The following is a 12,266-nucleotide window of genomic DNA, read 5'->3' on the forward strand; positions in this document are numbered from 1 at the left end:
TGTATAATAGCCTTTTTAGCCTTGGGGACTGTCAAAACACAGGACATTGTGAACTAAACCATCTTCACTAAAATATAGGCATAGCTTAGTCCATAGTGAGTACTTTTATGAAATATATAATAATCTTTTACAAAAAATAAATATAGTAGTATGTATTTTGCAAGGACATGACAATTGTGTCTTCTTGTCTTTCACCAATATACAAAGTAACATGTATTTACGTTTAAGGCTCACTGAATATTAGCCTTTCCCCCAAAACAATATTTGAAAAGCAGAATTTTCTAAGAAATACGTCAACTGAAAAAGTAACATTTGTGAAGGCTTTTTTCTAGATTAACTGTTAAGTTTACCCACTTCCTTTATTTATATTACAATAAACAAACAATAAAATAAAACACTGCAGACCAATTGCTCAGTAAATACCAAACACTCTGCAGGAAAAATAAATACTTCTGACATCCTTGAAAGATATTGTTTGCCACTGTCTTGCCCATGACATCTCTCATGAACTTCAGAATATTCTGCAGTATGAGTTAGATAGAACAGAATCATAAAAGATGATAATGCAATGTACACCTCTTTTTATTATTGTGAAATTCATTTGAATTTGAAAATGTACAACGTGGTGTCTAGATCCAGTAACTTATATTTAAAGGTCTTATTAACTGGATTATCCTGTTTGCATTTCACAGCAATAACATAATGTAGAAGTCTCCCGACTGGACAAATATTTGAAGAAACAACATTTATGTCCCAGGTTTCATATACTCCTTTGTCAAATAATGCTTAATTAAGGTCTTCAAATTCACCAATCATGTATGACAGCTGCGTTTAATTTTTTGTTTAGGCATTGAACAACTTTTGTATAAAAGTCAAGTCTAATTTTCAATGAAAACTCAACAAAGCTAAAGGGAAAAATGTCTACAATCAGTTTTAAACATTTAATACAATAAGCCATTCTCATAGTTCATTAAAGGTTAACTTAACATATTATGGAGCATTATAAGGGTCAAAATTAAATATTTAATTCTTAAGTAACAGTTTCTCGATTGCTTGAGCATATTTGTTCAAACAGAATTCACTTTTTCAAAACAATTAACCCACAGCCCCAAACTGAAACACGTTGCACTACGACTCTCAAAACATGAAATAATTGACACAGAATTGTTCCACAATGGCCCAATGAATACAACTATCAATATACCCCAACATGGTTAACCCTCTTTTCTATGTCTGTGCCATTTGTTGATACTTTGTTGTTATAGTATGTACCATAAAAGGCAATTAAACATCAGAAGCATAGGCTGTATTTTTGTTTTCCTAAAATGAATTTACCAGAGATGACCAATGCAGAAAGAATGTCACTCAGGAGACTCAGAAACAAAAGAAAGGCTTTATTTGACCTTTTTAATTTTGTCCTTGCAGAGAATAAAAATAATACACCAAGCTATGAAAAATAATGCCAAATGTCAAAAAAGGCAACAGAAAATACAGTATACAACAAATGTAGTCCATTCGTTCTTGTTGATCAGGCCACATGTTTTTGGACACTCTCTCTTCTGGTGGTACCACTCTCTGGTGCAATGCATCAAGAAATGTGAGGAGATGTTCTGTATTGTATGGGCCAATTTTAGGGATGTGGCAAAGAACACCATCGGTAGAGACAGCAGCACACAAGGTGATGTTTGCACCCCTTTGCCCTGGCACATTTACAGTGGCCCTCTTACCATTGAGGTTCCTCCCTCGTCTCCCTACTTTGGAAAGGTTGAAGCCGGCTTCATCCACATGAATGTATGGGGTCTCGCAATCTTATCGAATTGTTGGGCTGTTGGGCTGTGCTGAGCTGCGTGTTAAGGCCGATTCAGTGTGAGAGTCACAGAGCGCACATGGGGAGACAGGGCGCTTATAGAATATACATGATTCACAGACAGACCAGAAAAACGTGATACAGCAAGAAAAACAAATACAAAGTAGAAAAATTGAATCTGACATAACAAATAAAACACCTTACCCTTCAGAAACAAATCACAGATGCGGAGTCTGTTGACAGCACGACGAGAGCCGCTGACCGTGCGCTCTGTGCAAGAATAACACGCCGTGGCAGCGGGGTGGCCGGGATGCGCTACTGCATCTACACACCGGCGCTCCTGTAAAGAATAGCCTGCGTCTCTGTAAGGCCTAAAGGGACAACATTCAAAAGACACATGCTTGGAATTCTGTTCCCGTTTAGTATTCTTCTTTACTTGTATATAGTTATTCCGGTTATTGTAATTTCTCTTCTGGAGGTCAGATTTAAGTAGTCCTTTTTAGTAGTTCATAAGACTTTGAAGTTTCAATGTTCAGTGAAAAGCCTGCCTGGAGCAATAAAAAGGTGTTATACTGACCATAAATTATTTTTGTTCTTATAAGCGTTTGTTTTTCTTCACTTTTTTGATTTCTGTATTAACGTTGGTGGGACAAACACAATTATTTGTTATTTTCTGAATCTTCATTTTGTGCTGAATGTTTCCATATAAGAAATTTGCCTCTAGCCCTTGTAGTTACAGAGTTATAAGTAAAAATATGACAACAGTAAAATCAAGCAACAATGGGGGGGCCTCAGGGGGTTGAATTCAAAGTCACTTCAAGTGCATAACTGTATTAGTCAAGATAGATTTCAAACTTGTATTAGCACACCAGTTCCTCTCCTATGCAATGAAAGCATTACTTAATAAATAGACAATGCAGTCAGGGTCTGTGAGCAGAGATGGATAGTACTGTGCAGGATTTTGGAAAGGCTTGACTACACTAGTACCTCAGGAGAAGCATGGAAGACTTAGTGGTATAACTTGGGTACAGGGATGAGCATTGTGTGTGTATTTTATTGGTTTGTGTGTGTGTTCACGTGACTCAACTAGGCCGGGCAGGACTAGGGATGAAGGGAAATCAAGGCGGAAGCAGCAGTGCAAGCTTTGTCCTCAAGCAACACATTGTCTGTGTCCCAAATAGCACACTTAATCCCTACACCCTTCGACGAGTGTACACTTTGAGTGACATTGTGCTGACGTCTCAGAGTGTGTACCTGAGTGAGCAAGAGTGTAGGGTGAAGCTAAAAGCGTTCAATGGGACACACTTCAGCATCAGCATTCAGCGCCTTTATCTTTGACCGAGAAAGTACCTACGCTATCTTCTCTTGTCAGATTGTAGTTTTAAAGAATGGAGACTGCTATAGCATTTCCACTGTTCCTCTTCCGAATACAGTTTTCAAGGATTTCGACATAATAATAATAATAATAATAATAATAATAATAATGTGGATATACACTCACCTAAAGGATTATTAGGAACACCTGTTCAATTTCTCATTAATGCAATTATCTAACCAACCAATCACATGGCAGTTGCTTCAATGCATTTAGGGGTGTGGTCCTGGTCAAGACAATCTCCTGAACTCCAAACTGAATGTCTGAATGGGAAAGAAAGGTGATTTAAGCAATTTTGAGCGTGGCATGGTTGTTGGTGCCAGACGGGCCGGTCTGAGTATTTCACAATCTGCTCAGTTACTGGGATTTTCACGCACAACCATTTCTAGGGTTTACAAAGAATGGTGTGAAAAGGGAAAAACATCCAGTATGCGGCAGTCCTGTGGGCGAAAATGCCTTGTTGATGCTAGAGGTCAGTGGAGAATGGGCCGACTGATTCAAGCTGATAGAAGAGCAACTTTGACTGAAATAATCACTCGTTACAACCGAGGTATGCAGCAAAGCATTTGTGAAGCCACAACACGTACAACCTTGAGGCGGATGGGCTACAACAGCAGAAGACCCCACCGAGTACCACTCATCCACTACAAATAGGAAAAAGAGGCTACAATTTGCACAAGCTCACCAAAATTGGACAGTTGAAGACTGGAAAAATGTTGCCTGGTCTGATGAGTCTCGATTTCTGTTGAGACATTCAGATGGTAGAGTCAGAATTTGGCGTAAACAGAATGAGAACATGGATCCATCATGCCTTGTTACCACTGTGCAGGCTGGTGGTGGTGGTGTAATGGTGTGGGGGATGTTTTCTTGGCACACTTTAGGCCGCTTAGTGCCAATTGGGCATGGTTTAAATGCCACGGCCTACCTGAGCATTGTTTCTGACCATGTCCATCCCTTTATGACCACCATGTACCCATCCTCTGATGGCTACTTCCAGCAGGATAATGCACCATGTCACAAAGGTCGAATCATTTCACATTGGTTTCTTGAACATGACAATGAGTTCACTGTACTAAACTGGCCCCCACAGTCACCAGATCCCAACCCAATAGAGCATCTTTGGGATGTGGTGGAACGGGAGCTTCGTGCCCTGGATGTGCATCCCACAAATCTCCATCAACTGCAAGATGCTATCCTATCAATATGGGCCAACATTTCTAAAGAATGCTTTCAGCACCTTGTTGAATCAATGCCACGTAGAATTAAGGCAGTTCTGAAGGCGAAAGGGGGTCAAACACAGTATTAGTATGGTGTTCCTAATAATCCTTTAGGTGAGTGTATATTGTTTGCTTAAATCACCTCCAAGTTTTATACTACTTAATTAATTAATAGGTGCCAAAATGTTTTCATGTTGTACTTTCTAAATCATGATTGTATAATAATTGTATAGTATCTATCTATGTATTATAATTTCCTTGATAAATAATGTAACACTATCTACAACTGTCCAGCTATCTACAGTACTGTGCAAAAGTTTTAGGCAGGTAAGACAAAATGCTGTAAAATAAGAATGCTTTCAAAAATAGACATGTTAATAGATTATATTTATCAATTAACTAAATGCAAAGTGAGTGAGCAGAAGAAAAATCTACATCAAATCCATATTTGGTGTGACCACCCTTTGCCTTCAAAACAGCATCAATTCTTCTAGGCACACTTGCACAAAGTCAGGGATTTTGTAGGCATACAGTGAGGGAAAAAAGTATTTGATCTCCTGCTGATTTTGTACGTTTGCCCACTGACAAAGAAATGATCAGTCTATAATTTTAATGGTAGGTGTATTTTAACAGTGAGAGACAGAATAACAACAACAAAAAATCCAGAAAAACACATTTCAAAAAAGTTATAAATTGATTTGCATTTTTTTTTTGTTATTCTGTCTCTCACTGTTAAAATACACCTACTATTAAAATTATAGACTGATCATTTCTTTGTCAGTGGGCAAACGTACAATATCACCAGGGGATCAAATACTTTTTTCCCTCACTGTATAGTCAGGTGTATGATCAAACAATTATACCAAACAGGTGCTAATGATCATCAATTCAATATGTAGGTTGAAACACAATCATTAACTGAAGCAGAAACAGCTGTGTAGGAGGAATAAAACTGGGTGAGGAACAGCCAAACTCAGTTAACAAGGTGAGGCTGCTGAAGACAGTTTACTGTCAAAAGTCATACACCATGGCAAGACTGAGCACAGCAGCAAGACACAAGGTAGTTATACTGCATCAGCAAGGTCTCTCCCAGGCACAAATTTCAAGGCAGACAGGGATTTCCAGATGTGCTGTCTAAGCTCTTTTTAAGAAGCACAAAGAAATGGGCAACGTTGAGGACCGTAGACGCAGTGGTCGGCCAAGGAAACTTACTGCAGCAGATGAAAGACACATCATGCTTACTTCCCTTCGCAATCGGAAGATGTCCAGCAGTGTCATCAGCTCAGAATTGGCAGAAAACAGTGGGACCCTGGTACACCCATCTACTGTCCGGAGAAGTCTGGTCAGAAGTGGCCTTCATGGAAGACTTGCAGCCAAAAAGCCATACCTCCGACGTGGAAACAAGGCCAAGCGACTCAACTAAGCACGAAAACACAGGAACTGAGGTGCAGAAAAATGGCAGCAGGTGCTCTGGACTGATGAGTCAAAATTTGAAATATTTGGCTGTAGCAGAAGGCAGTTTGTTCGCCAAAAGGCTGGAGAGTGGTACACGAATGAGTGTCTGCAGGCAACAGTGAAGCAAGGTGGAGTTTCCTTGCAAGTTTGGGGCTACACTTCTGCAAATGGAGTTGGAGATTTGGTCAGAATTAATGGCCTACTCAATGCTGAGAAGTACATGCAGATACTTATCCATCAAGCAGTACCATCAGGGAGGCATCTGATTGGCCCCAAGTTTATTCTGAAGCATGACAATGACCCCAAACATACAGCAAAAGTCATTAAGAACTATCTTTAGCGTAAAGAAGAACAAGGAGTCCTGGAAGTGATGGTATGGCCCCCACAGAGCCTTGATCTTAACATCATCGAGTCTGTCTGGGATTACACGAAGAGAGAGAAGCAACTGAGGCTGCCTAAATCCACAGAAGAACTGTGGTTAGTTCTCCAAGATGTTTGGGCCAACCTATTTGCCGAATCCCTTCAAAAACTGTGTGCAAGTGTACCTAGAAGAATTGAATTTGTTTTGAAGGCAAATGGTGGTCACACCAAATATTGATTTGATGTAGATTTTTCTTCTGTTAACTCACTGTTGCATTTTGTTAATTGATAAATATAATCTATTAGCAAGTCTATATTTGAAAGCATTCTTACTTACAGCATTTTGTTCACAGCTTTGTCTTAAACCTTTGCACAGTACTATATATTTACATTACATGAGGGCTGCGTCCCAAATCACACACTTGCTCCCTCATTCCCTAATTGGGTGGAAGTACTACGGTGGCCATCTTAAGGGGTGTCCCAATCCCTTAGGGAATGAGAGAAGGGGCCTAATCGAGCTTTTTGAGCACTTCAGTGCTCCCTTCGATGGAGTGTACAAAAGCGTACACTTATGCGAAAGTGTTTACTAATAATTATACTACACATTACTAATATTTATACTACATAAAATTTGTTTAATACTGTATTATACTTATACATACTTATTTAACTTCAACTACTACTAATAGATATACTACATTACATGCATTTAATACTGTTTTATATACTAATAAATATTCCACTTCTACTAGGCTACTAATAATAATTATACTACATTACATTTGTATTATACTGTATTAAATACTACGTATTCCACTCATACTAATAATAATTGTATTAATTTAATACTGTATTATATAATAATACTTATTGTACTTCTACTAGTCATAACTACAATACATTAAATTCATATATATATATGGATCTTTAGTACTGATTAATATTATTTTTATTATTCCATCTGTTTCACTACTACATCTTACATACCTTAATTAATTCCCTATAATGTTTTCTATAGTAAACTGTAGACAGTTCCTACTACAGTATAACAACAAATATTGTAGTACAACCTATTATACCATAATATACTATTATACTACCGTATACTGTAGTAACTTGTGATATACTATAGTACACTGTTGTATACTGTAGTATCTTGTACTTACTACAGTACTACATGTACACTGAAACATACTGCTTACTGTACTCAAACATATTGTCACATGGAAAAAAATCCAGATTGTTTCATAAGATGTGATGACTACACACTAGGATATTTTCATCACACCACATACCTTGTTTTTCTATTTCTGGGTCCAAATGCGCACCTGTGAAGCCACCTATTTCATCTCATGATCTTGAATCTGTTTACATTTCTACATCTGTTTTTATTTATTTATTTTTTATAAATTACATTTTACAAATAGTTTTGTATAATATCCTTTTCTAAGTCTCACAGTGAAGGATATACAAAAAGAAACGTCCTAAAGAGAGGCATATATGATGATTTAGAAAATCTTTCTGAGAGATTGATTTACCTAGAATTACATGCATTGGGTCCGCCTAAGACTTATTGAACACTACACTGAAGTGTAGTTGTTTCCATAAATCCCCCAATTTCTTCTCAGATTAATCATCAAACAAAAGGACATTGATTTTTTTTTCATAATACTAGTGGAAATCAGAATTTGTGGATTGTGTGTTTAATAGTAGTACACATATCAATCTAGAAATAGTGTAGGAAACATTAAGATAAAGCTATTGTGAGTTTTGTTACTACATACACTTGGGGACTGTCAAAACACAGGACATTGTGAACTTAAATATAGGCATAGCTTAGTCCATAGTGAGTACTTTTATGAAATATATAATAATCTTTTACAAAAAATAAATATAGTAGTATGTATTTTGCAAGGACATGACAATTGTGTCTTCTTGTCTTTCACCAATATACAAAGTAACATGTATTTACGTTTAAGGCTCACTGAATATTAGCCTTTCCCCCAAAACAATATTTGAAAAGCAGAATTTTCTAAGAAATACGTCAACTGAAAAAGTAACATTTGTGAAGGCTTTTTTCTAGATTAACTGTTAAGTTTACCCACTTCCTTTATTTATATTACAATAAACAAACAATAAAATAAAACACTGCAGACCAATTGCTCAGTAAATACCAAACACTCTGCAGGAAAAATAAATACTTCTGACATCCTTGAAAGATATTGTTTGCCACTGTCTTGCCCATGACATCTCTCATGAACTTCAGAATATTCTGCAGTATGAGTTAGATAGAACAGAATCATAAAAGATGATAATGCAATGTACACCTCTTTTTATTATTGTGAAATTCATTTGAATTTGAAAATGTACAACGTGGTGTCTAGATCCAGTAACTTATATTTAAAGGTCTTATTAACTGGATTATCCTGTTTGCATTTCACAGCAATAACATAATGTAGAAGTCTCCCGACTGGACAAATATTTGAAGAAACAACATTTATTTCCCACGTTTCATATACTCCTTTGTCAAATAATAAGGTCTTCAAATTGATCAATTATGTATGACAGCTGCGTTTAATTTTTTTTTTTAGGCATTGACCAACTTTTGTATAAAATGAAATTTTCCCAATGAAAACTCAACAAAGCTCAAGAGAGAAATATCTGGGTGTCCAGGGGTTCAGGGAAGGACCTCTGAACTTCATCCAGTGTTGTTCATTCTACAATTGGTTTTAAACATTTAATAAAATAAACTGAATTGTTTATTAGAGGTTAACATATTATGGAGCATTATAAGGGTCAGAATTAAATATTTAATTCTTAAGTAACAGTTTCTCAATTGCTTGAGCATATTTGTTCAAACAGAATTCACTTTTTCAAAACAATTAACTCACAGCCCGAAACTGAAACACGTTGCACTACGACTCTCAAAACATGAAATACTTGACACAGAATCAACTACCTCCATCAAAACACACAACTTGTTATCTAATGAAAAGGTATTTCAAGCAATTGTTACACAATGGCCCAATGAATACAACTATCAATATACCCCAACATGGTTAACCCTCTTTTATATGTCTGCCATTTGTTGATACTTTGTTGTTATAGTATGTACCATAAAAGGCAAGTAAACATCAGAAGCATAGGCTGTATTCTTTTTTTCCTAAAATGAATTTACCAAAGATGACCAATGCAAACAGAATGTCACTCAGGAGATTCAGAAACAAAAGAAAGGCTTTATTTCACCTTTTTAATTTTGTCCTTTAAAATGCAATGCTGCTGTATATGCATAGAATAAAAATAACACACCAAGCTATGAAAAATAAAGCAATGCCAAAAAAGGCAACAGAAAATACAGTATACAACACATTTAGTCCATTCGTTCTTGTCAATCAGGTCACATGTTTTTGTCAGCATTGCACTGGATGTTTTCCCTCGCAATACAGCGAGGAAAGAATCTCCTTGCATGGTGCATCCACGCTTGGCTGTCCTCTGCAATGATAACCAGACAACTGGCATTCATTCCATCTAGGAGAGACATCTGGTCATGTGAACGGTAATCGTATACTTTCCACCTCCACGCAGAGAAGAATTCTTTGATTGGATTGAGAAAAGGAGAGTATGGAGGGAGAAACTGCCTCATCAGTCATGGGTGGGCTACAAACCATTCAGAAACCAGCCGGGAGTTATGGAAAGCACCGTTGTCCCATATGATGGCGAAGTGGGACATGTCAGGCCTCACCAGCACTCTCTCTTCTGGTGGTACCACTCTCTGGTGCAATGCATCAAGAAATGTGAGGAGATGTTCTGTATTGTATGTGCCAGTTTTAGGGATGTGGCAAAGAACACCATCGTTAGAGACAGCAGCACACAAGGTGATGTTTGCACTTCTTTGCCCTGGCACATTTACAGTGGCCCTCTTACCATTGAGGTTCCTCCCTCGTCTCCCTACTTTGGAAAGGTTGAAGCCGGCTTCATCCACATGAATGTATGGGGTCTTGCGTTTGCTTCAAGCTCCATTATTCTCTAAGATTAAAGTACAGTAGAAACAGTATTTATGTATACAGAAAGTAAATGCATTGTAAAATATTCCAGCTGCATACAATGCAATGTTTTTTTGTAAGAATAGGCATTACAGTGACAAACCCTTACCTGTACATACTGGAGTCTAGACTCCTTCACACTCTCACTGTTTCTTTGAATTGGGACCTTGTAAAGTTGCTTCATTCCCACTTTGTGCCTTTTAAGTACCCTATCAATAGTGGCCAAAATCAAACTGCTGATATCTCCAAACCTGTTGTAGTCTTGGATGACTGCTGTGTGGATCTCTCGTAATCTTATAGAATTGTGCTGACGTCACAGAGTGCACTTGAGTGAGCGAGGGTGTAGGGTGAAGCTTAAAGCATTCACTGGGACACATTTGTGCTTCAGCATTCAGCGTCTTTACCTTTGACCGAGAAAGTATCTATGCAATCTTTTCTTGTCAGATTGTAGTTTTAAAGAATGGAGACTGCTATAGCATTTGCACGGTTCCTCTTCCGAATGCATTTTTCAAGGATTTCGACAAGTAGTTGTACAAGATATAATAATAATAATAATAATAATAATAATAATAATAATAATAATAATAATGTGGAAATATATTTTTATAAGTTTTATACTACTTAATTAATTAACAGGTGCCCCAAAAAATGTACGCTGTACTTTTTAATCATATATATATAAATCATGATTATATAATAATTGCATATAATCTATGTATTATAATTTCCTTGATAATATTTTAACAATATCTACAACTTATTCCACTTACACTAATAATAATTATACTATATTAACTTAATACTGTTTATATAATGCTTATTTTACTTCTAATACTAATCATAATTACACTATATTAAAATACATAGCTTTGGTACTGATTATAATTATTATTATTCCATGATTGTCCACTACAATAGTATAGTATACTGTATACCCTTGTGATGCACTACAATAGAACAACAAATACTGTTGCACTATATTATACCATATACTATTATACTACAGTACACTGTAGTAGCTTGTGATATATTATAGTACACTTTTGTACTGTAGTAACATGTGATATACTATAATATACTATTGAATACTGTACTACAGTACTACAACAAATAATATAGTACAATGATGTATGCTATATTATACTGTATTACCTTGTATTATAGTTATTACTACAAATACTATAACACTGTTTTATACCATATCACACTTTTATATAATAGTATACTGTAGTAACTTGTTGTATACTGTAGTATCTTGTACTTACTACAGTACTACATGTACACTGAAACATACTGCTTACTGTTCTCAAACATACTGTTACATGCAAAGTTTCTCCAGGAACTTCAGCATACTAGTATCTATTTGTTCTTTCAAGTTTAAATAGGCTACAGCATACATCCGGGCATTTGATCGGATTGCAGAAGAACAAGTTTAAAATGTCTGAATATCTGTAGCAATACCTTCAGTAGTAATTGTATTTTCTAAAACATTGGGTATATTGATGTTTGTTCATGTAGATTTATTTAATAGCGAGTTATATCTTAAGAGGTATTAATATTACACTCTGCTCTCAGTTTTGGTCCTCCATTGAGGAGAAAACCGAGTTAGTTCGCTGTAATTAATTTTGGGTTTCAATACATTTGCTCATTTCGTCTCCCTTGATCCATAGGATGCAGATTATATTCACAGATTAATTTGCTCTTCACTCTGTTCCCAGCGTCGGCTTTCCATGTATTCAACAATTCATGGTGAAATGAGAATTAATGTATCTTTAATACATCTTTCTTTGGATTCTTAATTGGGTTCTGTCGTAACGGGAGACATACTTTTCAAAACTGAGAAACTGTCCGTATAAATACCAAAACAAGATACATTCATCCTACAATTCACGCCGAAGAAATGTATTTGATCCCGCACTCACACTTCCTGTTTCTCATGTTTTGTATCCTAGTTCAAGGGTTGAAGGTCATCTGGCTCTGCGCTAATGTGATTGGCTTACACGCTGTGT

General features: G+C 36.4%; 1 long non-coding RNA gene across 1 annotated transcript; it reads right to left on the reverse strand.

Annotated features, from left to right (window-relative positions):
• Positions 1-8,434: 8,434 nt before the first annotated feature.
• LOC136749734 (uncharacterized) lies at positions 8,435-12,186 on the reverse strand. The gene is made up of 2 exons (XR_010816785.1): positions 10,367-12,186; positions 8,435-10,240 (listed from the first exon to the last, which is right to left on the reverse strand). It is a non-coding gene; the product is annotated as an uncharacterized LOC136749734 (long non-coding RNA).
• Between the last annotated feature and the right edge of the window lie 80 nt (positions 12,187-12,266).

This window comes from Amia ocellicauda, chromosome 1 (genome assembly GCF_036373705.1).
Source record: "Amia ocellicauda isolate fAmiCal2 chromosome 1, fAmiCal2.hap1, whole genome shotgun sequence".
In the NCBI taxonomy this organism is placed as follows: domain Eukaryota; kingdom Metazoa; phylum Chordata; class Actinopteri; order Amiiformes; family Amiidae; genus Amia; species Amia ocellicauda.